The sequence below is a fragment of the Mixophyes fleayi genome, chromosome 6, assembly GCF_038048845.1.
Source record: "Mixophyes fleayi isolate aMixFle1 chromosome 6, aMixFle1.hap1, whole genome shotgun sequence".
Taxonomy (NCBI): domain Eukaryota; kingdom Metazoa; phylum Chordata; class Amphibia; order Anura; family Limnodynastidae; genus Mixophyes; species Mixophyes fleayi.
The window spans coordinates 179,148,572-179,172,889 of record NC_134407.1 but is presented as its reverse complement, the minus strand read 5'-3'; the positions used below and the strand labels follow the sequence as shown (position 1 = coordinate 179,172,889).

General features: G+C 41.0%; 1 protein-coding gene and 1 pseudogene across 1 annotated transcript in view; both read left to right on the top strand.

Annotated features, from left to right (window-relative positions):
- IFI35 (interferon induced protein 35) overlaps nt 1–24,318 on the top strand; it is a 721,240-nt gene that overhangs the window by 413,452 nt on the left and 283,470 nt on the right. The window lies entirely within an intron of this gene.
- On the top strand, nt 648–23,003 carry LOC142095407 (E3 SUMO-protein ligase KIAA1586-like; annotated as a pseudogene).

Genomic DNA, 24,318 nt, shown 5'->3' with positions numbered 1-24,318 from the left:
AGAATATTAAAAATATAAATTATATGGATACTAATAATAGAACAACCACTACTTAGAAGTATATAGGATCCTCTTGGTGCGATTTACACAAGTCTTACTGAATACATTGGTCTATGAGTGATTATCACTCAACTAATCTGCACAGGACATACTATATCCTATAACAGGAAATTTATCATAAATCATTCTGAACTGAACCCATGGCGACTTTTAGTATCAGCAATGATCTCCTTAAGAGACAAGAAAAATGGCAGGGGAATGTAGATGAGGAATTCCTCGGTAATACACTTAGTCATAACAGGACGGCAGGGGATTGGACCAGTAGTGGGATTCAGCCGGTTCGCACCGGTTCTATAGAACCGATTCCTAAAATACTTGCTGTTCGGCAGAACCGTTTGCTGGCCTGCTGTGCGGCTGCTTTAAATTTTTACACCTTGTGCACTGCAGCTTGCCCTGCTGGCCTGGACAACGATCCCAAATCAGTTTAATAGCTCACACCGGCCTGGCTCTGCTGTTCTAAGCTGTGCAGGGCTGTCCAGGCTGTCAGTCATCATGTAAGCCCCACCCTGCCTCCCTTGTTCTTTGCAATGATTGGTTGGCTCCCCCTACACGTGTCCTGAATGCACAACAGACTGTGCAGAGGAGAGATGCGAGAAGAAGATCCAGCCCTGGGCGGAGGCCGCGGAGCCACCATCAGCCATCACGCGGCAGCGCAGAAGAGCAGAGCAGACAGGCAGCCCGGGCCGGGAGTACGGACATTACTGGGTCACTCACCGTCGCCGACCGTCGGCATCTGGGGTGAGTAACCGTGATGATGCTGATGTGCTGAGCCTGTCACTGCAGTGTTTAATGTGGCAAGAGAGGGGAAGGGTGGCTGAAGGCTGCTGCTAGCTGCTGCTAGCTTGCTGAGGAGGAGAAGGTTAGCTCAGGGGCTGCCAGGTAGCTGCACAAATTGGGGAGAGACTGAGAGGGAAGCCAGTATGGCTGGGCTGGTTGCTGGGCTGGCTGAGGGCTGGCCAGAGAGGAGAGGAGAGGAGCCATTTTAATTAGCCTGTAGTGGAGGGGGGAATCAAAATGGCGCAGTAGTATGATGAAGATTCTTCATGCTGCCATGGGACCATGACTTCTGTACTTAGAGTGAGGCTGAGGTGTATGCTTCTACTTCCATGTCCATAAATAAATGTTATTATATACAAAAAATTTTATGTTTTTTATGTAGCCCTTGAAACAAGGATGAAAAGACAACATACTTTGAGAGATTTTTTCAATAAGAAAACAAAGTCAGATTCTGCTGTTGTATCAGAATTGCCCTTGGAAGGTTCAACACAGTCACTAGCACAACCAATCCAGTGTGAAGAAAGCAGCACGTCAATTGAAATAGAAAATCACAACAACTCCAATATTGCAGACAGTCTTCCGGAATGCTGGTCAGTGCAACAATATAAAAATTTTAAAGAAAAATATGAAGGCCTGGGCATTTGTAACAAAAAGTTAGGTTGTGAGTATTGTGCGAAATATGATTTCATAAAAGAGAAAAGTGTTCATGTGTCAAAAGAGTGGAAAGGTTTTCAGATTGAGGCATCAGGGAAAAACAGAATGGTACAACAAGCTTCTCTAAGGAAAAAAATGAAAGAACATTTTTCATCAAAGGCTCATAACATTTGTAAAGACAACTTCAAAATACGTGAGCAGGATACTATAACAAACGTAGTAGATACAATGAATAAAAAATATTTCAGTACTACTTGTAGAGTATTTAATACAATTTACAGCCTGACAAAAAGATGTAAACCATTTTCAGACACAGAAGATGAGATCGAACTGCAAATGAAAAATGGATTAGATATGGGAATAGGATTGCATTCACGTAAAACTGCTGTGAAAATAGTAGATTTTATTGCCAAGGAAATTAAAATAGAAATATTTACTAAAATTACTGCAAAAGATAAGAAAATATGTTTGATTATTGATGAAGCTTCAACTATATCTTGCAAACCAGTTATAATACTGTTCTTAAAAGTTGAGGACTCAGTTTCATCTCCAACAATTTTTGATGAGCTAGTTGAATTGGAAAAACAAGATGCAGAGACAATATGTTCTTCAGTTCTGGAAAGCTTACATAAAATTGGGCTTACCAAGAACTACTTACAAAAAAATTTAATCGGATTTTGCTCTGATGGTGCAAGTGTTATGCTTGGGCGAAAATCTGGAGTGAGCACTAGGATCACAAAAGACTTCCCAAACATAATAATATGGCACTGTGTAAACCATCGCCTCCAACTTGTTTTAGATGACTCAATAAAGGAAATAAAGCAAGTAAATCATTTCAAAATATTCCTTGATAAGATATATACTATTTTTCATCAATCCAATAAGAACCAGATTGAACTTACCAAAATATCCGAACAACTTGGAATTGAAATTATTAAGATTGGTAGAATTTTGGGACCAAGATGGACTGCCTGTAGTTTAAGGTCAACCCTAGCTGTGTGGCGCGCTTATCCTGCACTACATCACTATTTTTCTTCAAATGCCAAGTACTTGGGTATGGCTACCCGTCTTAAAAATATATTTTTTTTAACTGATTTGGCATTGATGATTGATATTTTAAACGAAATTTCTCTGCTTTCCAATGCACTGCAAGCAAGAAATACAGACAAAATAAAGGCTGAAAAACTTGTGATTCGATCTATTAAAGCATTTGAAATGCTTGAAAAAGAAAAGGGTCCATATGAAAAAAAGGTTAATGAATTAATTACTTCAGAAAGCTACAAAAAAATCGATTTTTATAGAAAATCATCTGTTTGTTGGCCTTCCTCGGAAAACACTCTTACAAGGCATTGTAACGAATTTAAAAAAAAGATTAATGGATTGTGGCCATTTAAAAGCAAGTTGTAGCCAATTTGATGATAGTAATACATTACAATTTCTCAAGTTTTTGGAGCCAGATTACTGGAATATTGAAGAAGTAATAGTTCCATGGAAAGCAGCTGAAGTGCAATTGCATGTATTTAAAACATTTTTCAATTACCAAATTGAGATTAATGAGTATCGAGATTTTGTGGAAAATGTGTTAAAAAGCAACGAGAACTATTCAATTCCTGAAAGTGTTCAAAGAGCTAGAAATATTGTCAGAACAATTGCTGTAAGTTCAGCAGAAGCAGAAAGTGGTTTTTCAAAGATGAACATTATATGTTCTGAGAAGAGAAGTCGGCTAACTGTTTCTAATATATCAAACATTATGATTATCGGTCTTATCGGCCTACCGCTGAAGGAATGGAATCCTACTCCTACAGTGCAAAGATGGTTAAGGGTAAATCACACAGCTGATGATGCTCGGATAATAGCAAAGAAAATTGCAAGTGAGGACGCCAATCAAACAGCAATATGGAAATATCTTTACTAACTGTTCATGAGGTATTTAATATTACAAATCTTCCGTTACACATAATCTAGTTGTCTTTACCTCTTTTACTGTTCTTATTGCAGTATTTAATGCGTGAATTGTTAGACTACCTTTCGGTATATCTTTTGGTATAGTTAAAATGGTCATTAGGACATAGAACCTGTTGTTAATTTTTTTGAATCCCACCACTGGATTCGACTCAATCACTGAACGATCTAAAGAACACAATGTATAAACAAATGAAAGTATTCTGGAATAAGACCATGTTTAATAGTTATTTAAAGCAACATATGATCCCTAGGGGCCTAAGACCCAAATTATACCCCGGCATTTGAACTATACAATGGAGAACTTAAAAAAAAGTAGGAAGAGCTATTAACGAAATGTTCCAATTATCTGATTTTCATACTGATAGAACATGATAGTTTACTCCTACAATCCTACACAGACGAAATAGCATTATTGGGAGAAAAACTGAAACAATATGAAAATATAGAAATGTTCCAGATAGCTTATGACAAATTTAAAATAGAACTTGACCAATTTGAAGCCATGATAATGGATAAAAAATGTCAAAAATTTGCTAGAGACTCCCAAGATTATGCGAATAACAGGGTTTTTAGGTGGGATATACCCAAACCAAAAAGAATAACATCAGGATACAGTACGTCAGATATTGAGTCATCAGGTAATGAGACCTCTGATCAATCCCCTTTAACCAGAGACAATCCAACCTCAGTAAAAGATTTTTTAGATTCAAATCCGAGACACAGGGAAGGAGGAGGTACCCTAAATACAAGCCGGTACGGAGGGGGGGGAAGGGATACCAGACCAAAGAAAAGGAAAGGTCTGGAAGAACAAGATCCTCTGGGAATACCGTTACCCCCCAGGAGACACAACAGGAGACCACGGTACTAAACGACAAAATGAAAATTATCAATTTGTCAGATTTGACTATCACACCGGACCAGACCTCACTATTGGAAAAGGGCTTATCCTTCTCACCTCAAAAAAGCTTTAATAGATTTGAGTGGGAGAGAGACTTGACCCTTTTTTCAAGAAAACTACTTCTTAAAAAATTCTTCTATACAAAAACGAGGGAACAAGCAACCACTCCAGATCTATATTTTAATCCAGAAAATCTGGGATTGGATTCTACTGAGGAAATTATAGCACTCTGAAAATATTACCCAAAAATAAAAAGAAATCTTATTTCACTCCAGATGTCAGCACTTGTCCACAGGTCAAGACCTATACAGATCTTGTATCAAAGGATCTTGACAGGCTATATCAGCATGAACAACATGAACCCAGACATAAATACAACCTTACAAAAGGAGAATGGAAAGCCCTAAGGGAAATAGAGCAATGGGAGAATATTATAATCAAGCCATCAGATAAAGGTGGAAACATCGTTCTATGGCCAAGAATCCAATATGTGAAGGAAGTGTACCGGCAACTAAATAATACCAACTGTTACAAGCGGCTTAAATTTAACCCGACCGCCAATTTCCAAAATAGATATGACAGGCTAATACAAGATGCCTATGCGAGAGCGGTCATTGTGCGTGCAGACTTGGATTATCTAATGGTACATCATCCAAAAGTGGCCACATTTTACGTGGTCCCTAAAATCCACAAGAATCAATCAAATCCACCAGGCAGACCAATAGTCTCCGGTATCGGTAACATCACGGAAAATGCCAGCAAATTTATAGATACACAACTACGTGAATTTGTCATGGGCTTAGATTCGTATGTAAGGGACACTCTGGATGTCTTAGCCAAGAATAATAACATCATAATCAACAATACTACCAAATTGGCCTCCCTAGATGTAGAGTCCCTGTACTCGAATATCATACATGAACAGGGCATACAAGCAGTAAGATACTTTTTGGAGATGAGAGCAAAAGATGATCTAAATGACTTCATTTTAGATCTTTTGAGGTTTGTTCTGACATGCAATTATTTTGTTTTTGAAGACAAATTTTATCTTCAAACTAGGAGGACTGCGATGGGCAGTGCGTGCGTGCCCACGTATGCCAACCTCTTTTTGGGTTGGTGGGAGGAGGAGAAGGTCTTTGTTGAGCACAATCAACACTATACCACCCACATCATCCTTTGGCTATGATACATAGATGATGTATTGATTTTATGGGATGGGGAAGAAGATCTCTTCCTGGAATTTGTTGAAGAACTTAATCATAATGATCTGAACTTGAAACTCACGTCAGAAATAAATGAAGCAAACATTAGTTTTTTGGACCTCAATATATCCAAATCATCAGATGGACACCTTAATACAGATATCTTTAGAAAGAAAACAGCAACAAATAGCCTTCTCCATTCGTCAAGTTCCCACCATCCTGCTGTCATTAAGGGCATCCCCAAAGGAGAACTACTTAGGGTTAAACAGAATTGCTCTGACGTCCAAGTATGTTCAAATAGAACTAAGGAACTTAAGACTAGACTACAAGTGAGAGGCTATAACAAACGTATCATATGACAGGCAGAGAGGTCGGTTTTGAAGAGAGACAGAGACAGTCTCATTTATTCACCCCCCAAAATTAGAACACAGGATAATAAAGTCCGCCTCATTGGTTCTTTCTGTTCGGAGTGGAGACAGATCACTGAAATCTTCCAGAAACATTGGGATGTACTCAAATCAGATGAAGACCTGAATAAAATCTTAGGGAACAGAATATCAGTGACATGGCGTCGCTCAAAAAATCTCAAGGACACTTTGGTCCATAGCAACCTATCCCCAATCAAGAGGTCCTCCAACAGACCCAAAGGGTTCCACAAATGTGGAAGATGCTTGGCATGTCAATACATGCTAAACATCAAAGAATACCAGGATCGATACCAAAAAATATGGAAGATAAATGAATTCCTCAATTGTGATTCACCAAACGTGATTTACTGCTTAGCATGCCCATGTAACCTCAAATACGTAGGCATGACTAGCAGGCCCTTAAAAAGAAGAATATTAGAACATGTAGGGAACATCAGAAGGGCTGAGAGGGACACACACAACATGAAACAGATCACCACGGTAGCCAGGCATTTTCTTAAATGCCATGGGGCCAAACCACAGGGATTACAAGCGTATGCAATGGAACAAATCCATATGGGCCTGAGAGGAGGCAACATCAATCTGGAACTTCTTAAAAGGGAGACCAGAAAAATTTTCCTTATGGACAGTGTGACCCCAAATGGCCTGAATGACCGTAACAATTTCTCGGTATTCTTATAGTAATTTATCACGACCAGGAGATATCTTGAATATCTTGAATATCTACCTGTTATTAGTCAGAAGTCTAATATAGAGCACTATTACAATTAGAAATTGAATAATATATGGATATAATTACCAGATCAACAATAGAGTAAATAGGGTGTCAATAGGGTGTTTAATTCCTATTATAAATTTATTTTTATAGGGTGTCAATAGGGTGTTTAATTCCTATTATAAATTACACTATAACCTTCACGTATAGGAAATGTTAATTTTCATATAAATATCACAGAAAAGAATCGTTTTACAGGTTCAATATGACATTACTTAGATTAGGATAAATTAGTGTTCACAAGTCTGTACACAATACAAATATTTCTTCACATAATTAGGATAATAATCAATATGATTCCACTTATAATAGCTATGGCAGCAGGATAGTGATCACAGTTTCACCTACTATTTATCACTATTATAGCTCCACGTCCTAATGTAATCTATTTACAATGGGCTTATTAAAGAGCTAATACAAAGAGTCACAAGGGGTTAAATGTCTTTACTAGTGTTACTTGTTACCGGGACAAAACGACATGTCAGTGCCTAAGGTCACTATGCAATTACGGACTCTTTAATCCTCTCAACCCTTATCCCTGAAATCTCTCAACAGGGATCTCCAATAATGTAGATCAAAAGTAACCATAATCATGTCTCAAGAACTTGCTACATAATCGTGTTTCTCGCATTACAGCAATACTATACAGATATCCAATGCCATTCATTAGGGAGACTAATGATACGTCATCATAGGGGAGGTTCCCCCACTATAAAGGAGACAACGCGGAACAGTTCGGGTCAGCCTTGAAAAAGCACAGCGTAGTGAAACGCGCGTCAGCGATTCACGCGCTGTTCCTCTCTCACAATATCACTTACAAAATATACTATGTTAGACATCTTAGATCAATAGGGAGTGGGGTGAAATAGGAAGGACGCTATTTATTATATAGACCAGCATCAGACAGTTAATCTACGGACCTTTACTAATAATAGGGTTACGATTCAGCAAGCCGAGATAATGGCGGGGTGTGCCCTAATTAAATGTTTGGCACACTTGTAGCAGGAATTATAACAAATCCTGTTCTAAGCTGTCACAGATATCCAGTACGAAACTATCATGTTCCGATGCTAAGACTATATATAGATCTAGGGTAAAACATACTTACATTGGGAATAGCTACTCCTAAGGAATGTACATACTTATAACAGTAGCATTACAATCCAGTTGTATAATGTATCCTAGATGAAATGAAACTATCAATACTGACAGGGATATCTGACCAACATCTAGTCCTTTACTATCAGTGCTCTCTTATTACGGAGAAAGGGGAGTCTGAATGTGACAGTATCATTGTAATACTGCAGTATTCAGTTCAGTCTCCAACCTAAGCCCCAATACTCAATCCAAATGAGTTTTGCATACAGATAGATCACATGATTAACTAAACTCCAGATTTATATATTGAGAGACAGAACGGCGCGTACCAGCAGAGAGTGCTAGTCTTAACAGTTGTTCATCAACCATACTGGTTTAATTAGTCATCTACATTTTTTAATATTTCACTGCTCTATTATTCAATATTGTTGTTATTTTAATGCATACTAATAAACTATAAAATGTTTTAAATCTTAATATCCTATGAGTGCCCCATTTAAACACTATGGTTCTCTGTTGATTTGTATTTCTATATTAAGTGTGGGAGCACCGCTTCTAGGTTTTCTGGGCATATATACATTTAGAATATTAAAAATATAAATTATATGGATACTAATAATAGAACAACCACTACTTAGAAGTATATAGGATCCTCTTGGTGCGATTTACACAAGTCTTACAAAATTACTGGTGTGCCTACTCTGTGTTTAGCAAATACCACAATATTTGACCACAGACCCATTAACTTTGGCAGAAATCTAGGTACATTTGTGTGAAGCAAGGTGCTGTGTGGGACCAAAGGTGTTGCAACACCACACCTCAGCCGTTTTGCACTTTGTATATGACCTACATAGTCAGTATTAGTGATAGCTCTAGTAATAATTAAAGTAACAATATCCATCTGTTACAGCATATGCCACAGTAATACATCTGGCCAGTTGCTTCTTCAGGTTGGGTCCACTCTTGTCCATATATTTTATGTGAATTATTGAGCAAAGGTGACATATTTTCCTCAATGCATGAATCCCGAAACAGCTGGAACTGATTGACCTGGGTCGATAGTAAATACTTTTCCCCCAGAGGAGAAGAAAATTCCAGAGGTAGGCATGCTGACATGGGAACGCTGTAGGGCTTCTCTTATATGGAAACAAGAACAACACTCCATGAAACACAGGATAATAAGTGGCAGATTAGCTTTCTTTCCTTGAACCCTTTCACTGCCTGGCATTTATGACAAAATTGGACTTTACATTAAAATAAAGAAACTTAGAATTTGATGGCAGATAAGAACCACTTGGACAATCTAGTCTTCCCATACTTTAACTATGGTAACCTCAAACCCTATTTGATCCTTAGTTCTTTGTAAGGATATGTTTATACCAAGCATGTTTAAATTGCTCTACTGTATTAGCCTCTACCACCTCTGATCAGAGGCTATTCCACTTATCCACTACCATTTTAATTTCAACTCACATTTCCTCTTAACTTACCTTCCTCCAGTTTCAGTGCATGTTCTCGTGTTCCAATACTTCTTAACTTACTGGATTTTAGATATTCTACATCTCTTTAATTTAAGAGAGTTTCCATCAATTTCCTTACTACTGATGTAAGGCTCACTGGTCGGTAGTTGCTCGCCTCTTCCTTGCTTCCTCTTTTGTGCGGAGGGACTACATTTGCTCTTTTCCAGTCCTCTGGAATTACTCCTGTAGCTAGTGACTACATTTTAGCCGTATTTTGAAAACGCTGCATCGGTTTCCCTAAAAGTAACTTTTCTTATTTTTTTCTAATTTTATACTATTTTATATTGTTTTTTGGGATTTTTTGGATCAGCTAAGTCTTTCCTTTTTATCATAGCAGATTAGATAACTTTTCAATTTGTTGGCTTTATACAGGGAAAGAAAAGGAAACATTTTAAATAATGCATGGTGCTTCACTTAGCCACTTTTATGAAAATATTTCAACACTTGAAATTTCTGCGACGTCTAACATTTGCAAGGTACTTTATTGGAGGTTTGGGGTATATTTACTAAACTGTGGGTTTGAAAAAGTGGAGATTTTGCCTATAGCAACCAATCAGATTCTAGCTATCATTTATCTAGTCATTCTACAAAATGACAGCTAGAATCTGATTGGATGCTAAAGGCAACATTTCCACTTTTTCAAACCCGCAGTTTAGTAAATCTAGCTCTTGGTCTATGTTTTAAAGTGCATGTGCTTGTTTTTTATTTGTTTTGTTTTTTTACTTTCAAATAAAATATGTGTTTACCACTTTGTTTGCGTTTTGTTAACCTTGACCGGTGAAAGTATATGTTACCAAAGAAAACTATAGGCTTGGATGTCATAAACATTTCAAACTGTGTCAGAGAATGTAAACATGCTTAACTCTCTCATGCAGGAATCACAGATGGTCACATTACTGGCACTTTCTGTATATCACCAGGGGCATCAATATGACACATGAGCCAGACTGAAACTCAGAATCTGCCCTGACATACAAACCAACAAGCCCATATTTGTGACTGTATGTGGAGAGTCCCCTCTCAGATTTTGCAGGCTTATGCTTCAATTATTGTCAGTCTTCCTTCCTCTGATGAAACCACACAAAGACAGTGGAGAAACACACCAGGGGGTATATTTACTAAATCGTAGTTTTGAAAAAGTGGAGATGTTGCCTAAAGCAACCAATCAGATTCTAGTTATCATTTATTTAGTACATTCTACAAAATGACAGCTGATTGGTTGCTATAAGCAACATCTACACTTTTGCAAACCTGCAGTTAAGTAAATATACCCCCAGGATTTAAGGGCTTGATACACATGAAGGAAGAATCATGATTTTTCTCACACTGTATATCACATAGTGGAGACTTTACCATGTTAAATTAGTTGTTGAAAGTTTCCTTTTTTCATGTATGCCTCTCACATTCTTAAATGTTATTTACTTTACATGAACCCTGTTTTATACTAATTTACTCAGAAGAGCAGAGTGTGGGTCACAACAGGACTGACTGCATTGCCAACCCCTCTACACATTTTGTTATTGGGGCCCAGAGATTTAGTGTTGGGTACACACATTAGGTATATCCTGTGACAGCTACTGAACTCTGTCACATAGCATTCCCATGTAAAACATGATGGCCTATCCCACTGCAGCATTTCCTTCTGACATTACTATGTTGTTTCCAGCAGGGGCGGGCTGGACCGGGGGGCAGGGAGGCTCAGTCTTACGGCTGTTCGGGCCGGGTGTCCATCCCCCTGTGGATGCAGTAATAGGTTAATTTTTACCGGTGGCCGCATCACTTGTCACGCGATGCGGCCGCGTCAGCGCACAGAAGGCTGCATCATGTAACACGCGATGCGGCCGCCTGTGCGCCCCCTGGGCTGAAACCTGCCAGCCCGCACCTGGTTTCCAGGCAGCAGGTGACCATACGAGTGACCTCCATGGCCCCATGATAGTAGAGGGCAAGCTGCTAGCTGCCAACTACCAGCCTACCCTATACAATGATGGGGTCAAAGGGTCACACGTGGTCACTCAGCACGAGCAGTCACTCATGGCACATTAGTTGTCACAGTTCAGAGGTCCGGATCCTATGGTTTGCCTAGATCCGCACTACTAAAGTAAGGCGCGGAGTCAAACGAGGAGACGGTATTCACCAGGGACCAGCCGCAAGGCGGTTTGGCCTTTGCTGCGTCTATCTCGCAGGTCGCGGCCCTTACTAGGAGTTCCAGGCGAAACCTATAAGAGGAACATACAAAGATGGTCAGCAATGGCAGACAACACGTTGATGCGGGTAGGAAAGATTGGCGAGCACCACTGGAATGGCGGAGGTAGAATGAGGGAGAAGACAACTCTGCGGACGACTGGTTACCACTCGGATGGCGGCAGGAGCACTTAGGAAGATTGCCGGGAATCGTGTGCGCAGCCCGATCACCTGGCGTGTGACATTAGTACAGTATAGCTATGCAGAAAATAACGTTTAGGTGCCAGACCAGCCCATTTCATTGACCACAATTGCCAGATGGCCAGTCCATCCTGCACATGAGGACAGTGATCTATGAGATAGCTTTACCCATGTATGAGCCTATAAATTGATTGAGCAACTTCCACTTCTATATTTGTCTGAGAGGCATGTTGGTGTCAGTAGCTGAGGGGGAGTGCTGGCATTGGATTGTAGTTTGGAGGCTTTTGGGGTACCTCCCGTTAAGTTGGCTCTCAATTTAAAAACACATATATATGGCCCAAATATTTGGAACTCTCATTGTTTAGAGTTAGGACCACCCTATTGGCAAAAGCGCCGTGGATTGGCGGGTGGCTTTAACATACATTTACAAATGTGTGCAACTAAGACTTTTGCATTTTTATCTACAGTAGAAATGGCAGATCTTTTGCTGACTATAGCAGTGTGCTGGGGGATCTTTCTGTGTGTTTGTTCCGTTTAGGATAACCCCACCGTTTCAAGCACCTGCTATGAGCCTATAATGTGATTGAGCAACTTCCACTTCTGTACATATATCTACAATGTCAGTTGGATAGTCTGAGCACTGGATTTGTATGGCTATTAGGGAATTCGTTTTTGGTTTTTTTAACTTCAATAGTATTTTTATTATTAATTTTTCAACAATTATGGGGTACAGAAAGAAGAAAAGGGATGGGGGGTAAGGAAAGGACACAAAATTAAAAGGGGAAGGGTTGAGGGGGTACATAGTGGGGGGAACACATTAAACAATTCTGCTGTTAAACCATATTGAACACATGAGGGAGGGAACCTAATAGGATCCCTTCCAATTCGTGAAAGTTACACTGGTCGAATGGTCACCATGGAACTACTAATAGGGACATTGGGGAACTTCTCTAAGTGTAGGAGATGCAGGTAGTAAATCAGAGTCTATTCGGTCTGGACGCGCTCCCTCTCCGTCCGTAAGGGAGTTCGTTTTTAACCCCATAATTCATGGACTGTGATTTAGGAAAACGGAAATCCGCTACCCATGAATTTAGATCTTTAAATGGACTGTCATTAATCAAATTGATCACATCTGCACACCCTATTTGAAATAAAATGGATTCATAAATCCAATATCTGAATTTTGTTGTGAACCACAAAGTAAAACTGATAATGGCAACTGATAATAGGCAGCATGAAACCAATCAGTGCTGCACCAAAACCGTAGGTGCAGCACTGATTACATATTGTTTTATACTTAAGACAGGGGGGTCATTTGAGCTAATATTTAGAGTATGATAGAAAGATAGATAGATAGATAGAAAGATAGATAGATAGATAGATAGATAGATAGATAGATAGATAGATAGATAGATAGATATTTTAATTATATAGTAGTGCTAGTTAGTACAGGCTGCACACAAGCTAAGCATCCCAGGGATCCAATTGTCAAACTGTTTATTATTTATGGACTTGTAGATTGAGGTAATCCAAATCATCAGAACAGGTGGCATCTCTTATACTTTTAAGGAAAGCATTGGTATCATTTTAGACAAACAAATGGGCAATCCTGTGTGCCCTACTGGTGCACTCAGCTTTTCCTTCACGAGCAGAGCAGTGTGAAGCGGGACATACCTCCCATCTGTCCTTGCAGTCAGACCAAATGCTGTCACCCAAATTCGGGACAGCTCCACCGGTTGGCAGGCTGTCCTGCTCTCTACTATCTGTTCTTGCTGCTTTCACAACCTACGACTGCTGGTGTCTTAAGCTCAGTTGTTGCTTGTCTAGATCCTGGAATGTTGGGGGCCGTGTTTGGAAGAATAACATTTAGAAAGCCTCAACCAGCCCCGGTGTTAAAACAATAGCAAATATGTGTAATAATTATGCCTCTCTCCCTACAACCAGTCCTTACTATAAATTTAAATAAAATTAAAAGTATTCTCGGTTAACAAATATAACTATTTCCATCGAGCCAGGCCTGACAATAAATTAATAGCATTCACATTTAATAAACCTATTATCCCTCACCCCAAACAGCCCTGTCAATAAATTAATAGCATTTACATTTAATAAATATACCCATTTACAACATCCCCAACTTGAAATAATTCATATTCACATTTAATAACTAGCCCTCCTTCTCCCCAAGCTTAGCCCCATGTTCAGTTGACACCCCTCAAACCACCACAACATGAAATAAAAGGTCACCTTAAAATAAACAGCCCCACCATCACCACACAAATAACAGCATCCACCATTAAATAATTAGCCCTCACCCACGCTCAGCGTCAGACTGGCCCACCGGGATACCAGGTAAATCCCCAGTAGGCCCCACTGCCTTTTGGCAACACCCCCTTTTCTATGTAGGCGGAGCCAATCCGCTCACCTGGGGGCCCACTGTCCTCACCTGGGGGCCCGCTGTCCTCCCCGGCATCCCCGCTGCTGCCGTTCCTGGCTGTCAGTGACATCCAGGAATCTGTCAAATGCCTTCGTAGCCCTCCAATCATGTGACCCGTCCCCTCCCCCTGTCAGATGATTGTGTGACCTGATGTCACACTGATGTTCCTGCCGCCCCTTTAGAAAGAAGGAACAGAGAGGCTGTAGAAATCAACACATGGGTAAGATTAAGTAGATTTTAACCACTTGTTATATTTTTTGTGGTATCACTATATATATATATATATATATATATATATATATATATATATGGTCTGAGATCTGTTTTAGCTTGGAAAAGAGAGGGGGAGCCACAGTTTGAGTCCTCTCCTCTCTCTTCCTTTTCCACCTTAATCTGTGAAAATTAATACTTTATATTAAAAAAAAAAAGAAAGATATGCACATCTTTACCAAAAGGCAACGTGAAGGAACAAAATGGGTCCCATTAAAAGTAGTGAACTGGAGTCCACTGAATTTGTGCAATGAAAGCACAGCATTGAATGCCCCATAATATGAGCCCTCTCTACCACCCTATCTCATTTCAGTAATCTCTCTCTGCTAAATGAAATTTGTGGCCTGCAAAATTACTGGTGTGCCTACTCTGTGTTTAGCAAACACCACCATCCTTGTCCACAAACCCATGCACTTTGGCAGAAATCTAGGTACATTTGTGTGAAGCGAGGCGCTGTGTGGGACCAAAGGAGTTGTAACACCACACCTCGGACATTTTGCACTTCGTAAATTACCTGCATAGTCAGTATTAGTGCTAGCCCTAGTAATAACAATATTCATCTGTAACAGCATATGCCACAGTAATACATCTGGCCAGTTGCTTCTTCAGTTTGGGTCCACTCTTGTCCATATATTTTATGTGAATTATTAAGCAAAGGTGACATATTTTCCTCAATGCATGAATCCTGAAACAGCTGGAACTGATTGACCTGGGTCGATAGTAAATACTTTCCCCCAGAGGAAAAGAAAATTCCAGAGGTAGGCATGCTGACATAGGAACGCTGTAGGGCTTCTCTTATATGGAAACAAGAACAACACTCCATGAAACACAGGATAACAAGTGGCAGATTAGCTTTCTTTCCTTGAACCCTTTCACTGCCTGGGAATCATGACAAAATTGTACCTTACATTATGATATAGAAACTTAGAATTTGATGGCAGATAAGAACCACTTGTCTTCCCATATTTTAACTATGGTACCCTCAAATCCTATTTGATCCTTAGTTCCTTGGAAGGATATCCTTATATCTATACCAAGCATGTTTAAATTGCTCTACTGTATTAGCCTCTACCACCTCTGATCAGAGGCTATTCCACTTATCCACTACCATTTTAATTTCAACTCACATTTCCTCTTAACTTACCTTCCTCCAGTTTCAGTGCATGTTCTCGTGTTCCAATACTTCTTAACTTACTGGATTTTAGATATTCGACAACTCTTTAATTAAAGAGAGTTTCCATCAATTTCCTTACTACTGATGTAAGGCTCACTGGTCGGTAGTTGCTGCCTCTTCCTTGCTTCCTCTTTTGTGCGGTGGGACTACATTTGCTCTTTTCCAGTCCTCTGGAATTACTCCTGTAGCTAGTGACTACATTTTAGCTGTATTCTGAAACCGCTGCATCGGTTTCCCTAAAAATAACTTTTCTTATTTTTTTTCTCATTTTATACCATTTAATATTGTTTTTTTGGATTTTTTTAGGTCAGATAGGTCTTCCCTTTTTATCATAGTAGATTAGATAACTTTTCAATTTGTTGGCTTTATACGGGGAAAGAAAGGGAAATATTTTAAATAATGCATGGTGCTTCATTTAGCTACTGTTATGAAAATATTTCATCACTTGAACTTTCTGCGGCGTCTCACATTTGCAAGGTACTTTATTGGAGGTTTGGTCTATGTTTTAAAGTGCATGTGCTTGTTTTTTATTTTGTTTTGTTTTTTTACTTTCAAATAAAATGTGTTTACCACTTTGCTTTTTGTTAACCTTGACAGGTGAAAGTATATGTTACCAAAGAAAACTATAGGCTTGGATGTCATAAACATTTCACACTGTGTCAGAGAATGTAAACATGCTTAACTCTCTCATGCAGGAATCACAGATGGTCACATTACTGGCACTTTCTGTATATCACCAGGGGCATCAATATGACACATGAGCCAGACTGAAACTCAGAATCTGCCCTGGCATACAAACCAACAAGCCCATATTTGTGACTGTATGTGGAGAGTCCCCTCTCAGATTTTGCAGGCTTATGCTTCAATTATTGTCAGTCTTCCTTCCTCTGATGAAACCACACAAAGACAGTGGAGAAACACACCAGGGGGTATATTTACTAAATTGTAGGTTTGAAAAGTGGAGATGTTGCCTAAAGCAACCAATCAGATTCTAGTTATCATTTATTTAGTACATTCTACAAAATGACAGGTAGATTCTGATTGGTTGCTATCAGCAACATCTCCACTTTTGCAAACCTGCAGTTAAGTAAATGTATACCCCCAGTATTTAGGGACTTGCATACACATGAAGGAAGAATCATGATTTTTCTCACACTGTATATCACAAAGTGGAGACTTTACCATGTTAAATTAGTTGTTCAAAGTTTCCTTTATTTCATGTATGCCTCTCACATTCTTAAACGTTTTTTACTTTAGATGAATCCTGTTTTATACTAATTTACTCAGAAGAGCAGAGTGTGGACCGCAACAGGACAGACTGCATTGCCAACCCCTCTACACATTTTGCTATTGGGGCCCAGAGATGTAGTGTTGGGTACACACATTAGGTATATCCTGTGACAGCTACTGAACTCTGTCACATAGCAAAGGGTCACATGTGGTCGCTCAGCAGGAGCAGTCACTCATGGCACATTAGTTGTCACGGTTCAGAGTTCCGGATCCTATGGTTTGCCTAGATTTGCACTACTCAAGTAAGGCGCGGAGTCTAACGAGGAGACGGTATTCACCAGGGACCAGCCGCAAGGCGGTTTGGCCTTTGCTGCGTCTATCTCAAAGGGCGGAGGCCCTTATTAGGAGTACCAGGCAAAACCTATAAGAGGAACGTGCAAAGATGGTCAGCAATGGCAGACAACACGTTGAGGTGGGTAGGAAAGATTGGCGAGCGCCACTGGAATGGCGGAGGTAAAATGAGGGAGAAGACAACTCTGCGGACGACTGGTTACCACAGGGATGGCGGCAGGAGCACTTAGGAAATTTCAGTTCAGAAGTCAGCAGGATACAAGGGAATGGAGGTGCAGCACAGGAATAGAGTGTCAGCTCTGCAGATGACTGGTTACTGCTGGAATGGCTGCAGGACAACTAGGAAGCGTCAGTTCAAAAGTCAGCAGGATACACGGGAATCAGGGGCGGATCTAGAAAACTACTGTACCCGGGGCGATTTAGGGGGGGGGAGCGATTTAGGCCCCGCCCCTTTCTAACAGTTTAGGCTGCCGACGGCTGCACAGTATGTGCAGGTCCGTCCAGCCGTGACAGGCAGGGACAGTGTGCTGCCCGGCTGCTCTGATTGTGTCAATCAGAGCAGCCGGGCAGAACACTGTCCCTGCCTGTCACGGCTGGACGCACCTGCAAATACTGTGCAGCCGTCGGCAGCAAGTGACTGCTAGAGGGGGCGATCGCCCCGATCGCCCCCCCCTGGATCCGCCACTGACTGGAATGGAGGTGCAGCACAGGAATAGAGTGTCAGCTCTGCGCACAACTGGTTACCACTGGGATGGCGGCAGGTGCACTTTAGGTAGTGTGAGTTCTGAAGTCTGCAGAATACACTGGAACGAAGGTGCAGCACGGGAATAGAGTGTCAGCTCTGCGGGCAAGGAGAAACAATGATGCCACGTTTAGCACCAAGGAGATAACTAAAAGAACAGGCACCAAACATCCAGAGAAGATGCCTTTGCAAGTTTGGTTCCAAATTGAACAGTCAATGGGAGAAAAGCAGAAGAATTAGATAGGACGCACAGACCCGATTCCAAGATGGCGGTGGGTCGAACGGAGCGGACGGCCAGCGGAGGAAGGCAAGATTGCCGGGGATCAGGTGCGCAGCCAGATCACCCATTGTGTGACATTAGTACAGTATAGCTATGCCTATGGGATAATTTAATGCTTGGGTTGTTTTGGGGTCTAATAAGTTAATGTCTGGCTGAGTCTAGGGAACCTGGGGTGGCTTTTTATTCAGTGTGAATACTTATATTTAGTGTTGGGGCTTTTTAGGGAGGATAACAGGTTTATTTATTACATGCAAATACTAATTATTTAATGTCTCGACTGCTGGTGGGGAGTGTGAATGTGTAGTTATTAAATGTAAATACTATTAATTTAATGTCTTGGGGGGTATGTTATTTAGTAAGTGTGAATGCTATTAATTTAATGTCAGGGCTATTTGCAGGGAGTAAGGGCTAGTTATTAAATGTGAGAGCTATTGCTTTAATATTGTGACTGGTTGGGAAAGGGGGGCTAGAGTGTGCCCTCATTGTTAGGCTTTCCATAGTTAATGTATCTATCCATTTTTCCCAAACAGGACCCCAATAATCCAGGATCCAGACAGCAACTAAACTGAAGACATCAGCAGCAGCAGGTAGTAAACGCTGCAAGAACAGGTAGGAGAGAGCAGGACAATCTGCCAACTGTTTTAAATCTAGTGTGGCAAGTCTCAATCTAAGGGGTGGGGCCCAGACTATGTACTCTTTATTTTCACTGCATTTTTTTATATACTACACTATGCCGCTAGCCATGTCCTTCCTAAGCTGACCACTCCCCCTCTAGTGTCTGATCTTGCCTCTATGGTGGGTGGCCACACCCCCTCTGGTGGGCCCCTACCATTGTATTCCCCTGGTGGGCCCTTCATGCCCCAGTCTGACACTGCCCACACACCACCATTAAATTAATAGCCCACCTCCCACCCACATTACATTAAGACTCCCCCTTCCCTCACACTTACCTTCTTTAATCCATGCTGTGTTAGAGGGGCAGACTCTTCTGTGTGTCTGTCCTGCAGCCTGCAGACATGAGACGGCACTCCTGTCATGTGGTTCGCATCCCATGTGACATGTGTCATGTGTCAGTGAGGGAGATGGATGAAACGGGCACACACATAGGGGAAGGGTGGGAGGAACGGATCATACAATCCATGGCTGCACGAAGTAGGGTGGCTGGTCCAGAAGGAGGCGCCACTACCAGGAATACTGTGACCCACTGACACTGCTTGAGACGGTATGTGGCGGAAATACCATTGGTGCAGCAGATGCTGTGCACCGGGGCCCATAGAGATAATAGGGGAACTAGCGAACTGTTGGCCCTGGTTCCCTCCTCTCCGCTTTCCTGCACCGGGGCCCACAGCTCGCTAGTACCACCTCTGAAGCCAGTACTGACAGGAATACCTGGTCCAGGTGGGCCCCCTAAGAGAGGCACGTGCCTGAGGCGTTCCCGCTGTTTCCTCTCCTTAGTCTGGCTTTGGCCTTTAGGTCACTGAAGTCATAACAGCTGCAGCTTAGAACGCTAATGCAAAGTAAGTAACTATGCTACTAAATGCGGAGCAGAAATCATTGGATATTCTTTGGCAATGGCACTAAAAGGGTAAATAAGTTGGCTGTATGAACCTCATTTCATAAAGAGGAATATACTGAGGATATAAAGCATTTCATAAACATTTAGAAATGCTCGGTGCTTAAAAAGGATGTGTCCATGTGCAATTCAAAAGTGGAGACACATTGTCCTAATTAACCTGAAAATGATTACAAATGACGCTGACACCATAATGTATTGTGCATTAAAAGAACCTGGGTGATAGATGGATGAAAGCTGACTGACAATAAAACACAGCAGCGTAGTGGCTATCTTACTGCTAATGGGCCCTATTGTCTATTGATCTTGCTCAAAATCGGCGGATACGTGCCTTGATGAATCAGGCCCAATATCTCTGCAGCCCCACATGGCTTACACTAGTGTCTTACTCCGCACTCTGCTGAGCAAAACTCTCTCCTTTCTCACCGCTATCACACTTGGGTTAAGCTGGGCACACACTACAGAAATTTCGACCAACTGTTTATGCCGAGCGATTTTACATGCGATCGATGGTCCGATCGCTCAGTCCATGGACTGCATACACACTAGCCTTGTTTAGGACGATAAAGGGAAGAGCGGACGTCCCTTTAGTGACTTTTTACAGCGAAGTTGTCGTGAGCAATGACTGTAATTTCATACTCACTATTGTGGATCGGTCGGAAGTTTATACACACTACACAACGGAAACGAGATTGGAACGAAAATATTAAACGGTACGACCAACCAAATGAGGCGACAATAGTCCATTTGGGCAGACTTTCAACCATCGTGTCACTGCACACACTGACCCGACTTTTGAATGAGAGGTCGTATGTCGGCTGATTTAGCCGATTATTGGATGAAAACTGTGTAGTGTGTACCCAGCATTAGTGATCAGCAGAGCTCCGATCGACTACCAGACAAAGACAGCACTATATCAATGGACTTGAACTCGACCAATGTGTCATACCCAACTGGACTCCCCAAAACCAGCACTAGCCTTGATGTATGAGGTTTTTTCTGGGCTTCAGTGGGATATTTTAAGGCCAATCCAGCTACTCACTCTTAATCCCGTTTTAGGTGCGGTACTCAATCCTACTAACTACGGAGTACGGTCCACTAAACGGTGCTTGGCTAAAAGTGTATTACAACAGGGAATACTAATCAAAGTGCTTCTTGAACTCTAATTACCTCTGTACCCAAAATGATCTGTATGGTAATTGCTCTCTTATCTCATAGTCGAATGCTGTTTACTGCAGTCCAGAAGAAAGGTCAAAGGTTTATTTGTCACATAGGGATTCCAAGAATGGGAGGAAAAACTTAAGCTTAAATTTCCTGTTTGCAGAAATGGACTGATAAGTTTTCTGGCATTATGAGAAATAGTTACAACTTGGTCCCTCTGAATGGGGCATATTCAATTGTGGGCGTTACAGCCTAAAGTAATGTGGCACGCGCACTATTATCGTCATTATGGTACTTTTCACGCTGGATTTCAGCTTGCGGCTCGGGAGGTGCGAGCTGAGATCCGGCTTAGTATTGCCGTAATACGGAAATACTTTTTTTGTGGCGGAAAACGCCAACAATTGAATATGCCCCAATGAGTCTTATTATAGTATTGCTTATAAATATGTACTAGTTAATGATAGCATTAATGCATAGATGACAATTGTTACATATTGCAAGAAACATATTCTGTTTTTATTCATTTCTCTGTGAGAAAGTCCCTCTTTATGATTGGACCTTATAGAATAGATTTTCACGCTACTCCGGTGCGGGTGGCAAGATGACATGCTGGATAGGCCTAGCTATAGACAAAGTACTTTCTAAAGCTAGTTCCATAAAGATAGCCAGAGCTTTAGAAGAGGAATTTATGAAAAGAGTCCCATATAGACGAAAGCACTTAAACGCATATATGGGGAAGTGAAGTTAACCTTACCTGCAGGAGTTAAAATGCCACATCCTAGGCCGACCAATGAAGGAAGGGAAGTGCCTGGAGATCTGTTTATATATGTCCTAGCATTTCACATGCCCTTTCTCATTCACTGCTCGAGATCCCACCCACCCATGCCCTTTATGGACCACCCTGCTCCCGTGCCATGTGAGTTTTAACCTTGTTTTTCCCACGCCACAGAGCAGGCACAGTTGGTAGGAAGTCACTGTGGGCAGCGGCTGATCGTTACAGCATTATCGCTGATTGACCGCAGGTGCTACCCCCTTCGAGGAAAGTGACTCACGGTCCTTTTTGGTGAGGATCCCTTGGCCCGCTTCTGAGGTCGGCCATTGTGTAGTCGGGAGGGGGCATAGTCACTCTGACGTCAGATTTAGCGCTGGCCAGGCATTTAAGGATTCATCCCGTTAAGTGGAGTAGGCCGTTAGCCATCCACGCTTGGTTCCAAATATCAGTTTGATTTAGATGCCTCACAGAGCACTCTTACCGCCACTTGTTCATGTAATTAATTAATAAACTGTGACCTTCTTTAGCCACTTTCAGAAGTCTCAGTGTCTCAGTGTCTTTATTCTTTTGATAAGTTAAGTAAGTGGTATATGTATTAGGAGGTTATGGTTAAGAGAGTGAAACACCTCCAGGTTATGCAGTTTATAAAACAGTTTCGGATAGAATAAGGGTTATATTTGCAAAATAGAACATTGGTGTCAAATTTATACGTTTAAATCGTTAAAAAGGAAAACAAACTACAGAAAAATACAATTCCTAGATTCTCAGCAGTGTTATAAGTGTTTCTAAAATCTTTACATTTTTTTGTTTTAGAAGAGAACCTTCCAGCTCTGGGACATGTCCCAGAAACTGCTCAACAAGCAAAATGTGGGTACCAATGTGCACAATAATATCAGGCTTATCTGATAATCTCTGGAAGAAATTCCAAGACTTTCCTTCTTAGTGAATACTCCAGATCCAAATGCATATGTTTAAATAGAAGAGAGGACACAATAGTGTAATACGTTCTGGATACATTTTAAATAACAAAATACAAGTAACACAAGTACAAGAAACAAAAACATGTCTCGCTTATCTGATGTTATACTGGTACCAATACACAGGATAGTCTTTAATCATCCCAACACAAAGCATTCCAATCCCAGATGGTTACTTGACAAGCCTGAGGCACCAGAAAAGAAATACAGACATGATCCTCACCTCTGAATTCCTCTACATTCCTATTAGGGTAAGAAGCAGGTGGTGGAGGTGTGACGGGCACAACCTCTGAATAGAGAGTCACCACCTTGTGGGTCTACAGAGCTTCTGTCAGCTCTATCAGTGTCTACCATATAAACTCTTATTAAGTATTCATGTACAAGACATCCATAAATACCATTGACAATGATAAGTGAGTAATTTATATTTACATCAATTCTACAGTCTTAGCTTTTACTGACTGGCAGCTTCTACGATGTGTGGTGGTAATGGGAAAATAAATAACAATTGTACTTATCTGAACTGAAATATGTAAATGGATTTTAATTTGTTAGGTGTATCCATCAACATTCCCAATTTTTGGCCCCCGACTCAGTATGATTGTGGTTTGGGTTAGTTGTTATGGGGAACAACCCCTGGGAGATGCCAGTTCCGTTTACCAGATTATTCCCACCACAATTTGTTCAGCCACAAATAACAAATCAGAGCACTGGGTCTATCTGCTAGATGTTAATAATAACTTCTGATGGCGCTTCACCTAGGATAGGACAAACAGCGAAAACCTTGGGAGCTCCAGGGCCACCACCAATCTCTCAAGCTCCCTAAGCAGCTTTCACTAAACCTCCTAGATGGCAGCTCTGCCCAATGGTGAGCTCAAAGACTCCGTCAATGGAAATTTACATCTCAGTAATTTGAGTTTTCCAGCTTGAAACTCGATTTGAATGACATTCCAACACGGTTTTGACCATCTCTATTTATATATAAGTTTCAACCCAAAAAGCAAAGTGAACACAAAAAGTGAAAACAAAAAAGAATGGAAAGATTACTGAATCAGAACAGACAGTGAATGGACTCTTTTTTGGTATGATCATTTCTGTAGCTTGAGTGGCAGGCTAAGAGGGAATAACACTGTGCAATCACATTCAAAGGGGGCAGCCTAAACATCATCATTTATATATATATAGCGCCACTGATTTCACAGCGCTGAACAGAGAATTCACATCATTGGAGCTTACAGTCTAAATTTCCTGACACACAGACTAGGGTAAATTTTTATAGCAGCCAATTAACCTACTAGTGTGTTTTTGGATTGTAGGAGGAAACCGGAGCACCCAGAGGAAACCCACGCAAACACAGGGAGAACATACAAACTCCACACAGATAAGGCCATGGTCGGGAATTGAACTCATGACCGCAGCACTGTGAGGCAGACTTGCTAATCACCATGCTGCCTAAATTGATATTGTGGCATGGGTGGATAAGAGGCCTGTCCTGTTATTTTGTTGGCAAGTATGTATACGTTACCATTATCGAGAGCATGCATGTGACATTCTCCATTAGAAGAATAGTTACAGCTATTTTTAACTGCCAG